Consider the following 2536-nt stretch of genomic DNA (forward strand, 5'->3'; position numbering starts at 1 on the left):
TGGCTCCGTACGTAAACATAGGTCTTATTATTGCAGTATAGATCAAGGTGACCACAAGAGGTGAAAGACCTCATGCACGCCCCACTGTCTTCCGACATTGCTCATAAGCCACGTATGATCTTTTTGCTCTACTCTGTAGGTGAGAGTTCCATGTTAGCTTTCTGTCGATAGTACCAAGGTATTTCACCTCTTCAGAGAAGTTTAGTTTGCTTTTGAAGATTTCGGGAGGTTTTAAGCCCGTTAAACTTCTTTTTCTGGTGAAAAGGACCATCTCAGTCTTCTTGGGATTGATCGACAGTGAGTGTTCCTTACACCATGTTTCTATTAATTTGAGCCCATTCTGCGCTCTATCGCAAATTTGCCGGTCTGCAAGATAACTATGTCGTCTGCGTATGCAATTGTGTAGAATCCATTTTTGTTGAGGTGATCAATTAGGATATCCAGAACTATGTTCCAGAGAGAGTTCTTTCACTGTGATATCATCTACATTAATACTTATTGCTCTACTAGAGAGCGTCTTGAGTATCCATTCTCCTACTACCAAGGATACATTCCTGGAGTGTAGTTGCTGGGTAATTGTTGGAAAGGTTGTTTTATAAAATGCTCCCTCGATATCTATGAATATACCCAGGGTGGATTCTTTGTTGTCCAATGATCTCTCGATTCTGCCAACCACATGGTGAATGTCCGAATCAGTAGACCTTCCCAGAGTATATGCATGCTGATTTGGATGAAGTGGATTGTGAACTAGTACTTATGTACCGCTCACATAGCCTCTACATAGTTTTTAAGAAAAACGATATAAGACTAATTGGTCGGAATGCTTTTGGTATGGTGTAGTCCATCCTACCTGGTTTGGGTATAAATACTACTCTTACTTCCGTCGCCGTATATTTGCCTCTTCCATCTGAACATTCTACTTTAACCGCAGTAAGGTCTGAGGTGCTGAATTGTGCCATCGGAAAGGTTCTGTATTTCCTAGGAACGTAGACAGCCGTCCTAGATTGCTGATTGCTTGGTGAGCTGAAAATTTGACCAGTTGGGCTACTGATGACCAGTTAGGTTACTGAGTTCCTCCCCATAATGCAGCAATAGTAAGGAAACTTTCAGATGCAATATATCCCTAAAAAATGGATTGGAAACAATATACCAATTAACTGGCCAGCTCGATCACCAGATCTTACTCCTTTAGATTTTTTTGTCTAGGGATACATAAAGGATAAAGTTTTTTCAACATCAAGTACAGATATCGACCATCTCAAACGTTGTGTAAAACTTCAAACGTTATGACTTGGAATTCACAGAAGACAAATGGTCAGTTATTTGCACAATTCTTCGTAGGACTTCTTTTCAGAAAGGTAGGGAACACATACGTTTCTTATTCTACAGGATTTTATTTTGCAAACTGGCACCAGAAAATCACATATCGGCTCGAAGTCGAGCTCTTCCATAAAAATAATATGTTTTTATAATTACGGTTGATTCGCCAAACAGAGTGGTACTCGACAAATATACCAATATATAACAGGAAGGTTTGTGATAAATTGAAAAATCATGTTTCTTGTTCATTCTACTAATTGTCAAGTCCAAGAAATTGATTGACTTTGAATTGTCTGCTTCTAATTCAATAGTGAATTCAATGTGTTCATGAATTTTGTTAATATCCCTATGAAATATATCTAATTGGTGGAGAGTGAAGTTTTTCGACGGGAGTGCTGGATAAAAAAGGATTGGAAATCAATTCAACCCCACTTTGGACTTTGTGTCATATAGAAAGTTGGCAACAACTAATGGTGACTGAAAAAATAAAATAAATAATCAAATTTTGAAACATTGACCTCCAACAGACGTGAAATTTATTCTCTACGATTAGTATATGATAACACGAAACATATAGGTTGAGTCATCGTTTTAAATTGACAACGGATATAAATGTAAAATTTGGGTCTGACGCCAAATTGAGGCCAAAAGGTCGAAAAACCAATGTTTCAATAATAATAACCAAGAAATTTTTTTCTAAAATAATTATTATTGTTCAATGAGAGGAGATTGGGGAAAATTTTGCCTCGAATTCATTCAATGTTAATAATAAAAAAATGCAAAAAAACATTATGACAAAATATTTCAGTAAATTTCTTGGGAAAAGCGCTTTCCTTTCTCTTGTTAACGAACTCCAGTCGATAAATTGCAGAATATCTGCAAATGATAGCTCATTTTCCACCTGTCAAAACCAAAACCACTTCAAACAAACATATCTCATCAGAATGTATTCCCGGATTCAACCCTCTATAACCACAGCTGCAGCCAATAGCAGCGCGAATGTAGGGAAACATTCGAAAGACGAATTCGTATTGGTCGAAATTCGGGGGTAAAACATTCCCCAATCAATACATACACAGCACCAAATGCACCCTTAGAGCTTCTGTCGTTTAGAGCTACAATATTTGACCAATTCTTGTTTGAAAGTAAATTGAACTTTTGGGAAGCCTTTATAAAGGTGAATATTGTTTGAAAAATTCTACAGGGAGCACGTATA

This window comes from Leptinotarsa decemlineata, unplaced genomic scaffold (assembly GCF_025532065.1).
Source record: "Leptinotarsa decemlineata unplaced genomic scaffold, Ldec_3_MD MMD2_tig00026340_RagTag_RagTag, whole genome shotgun sequence".
NCBI classification, from domain to species: Eukaryota; Metazoa; Arthropoda; class Insecta; order Coleoptera; family Chrysomelidae; genus Leptinotarsa; species Leptinotarsa decemlineata.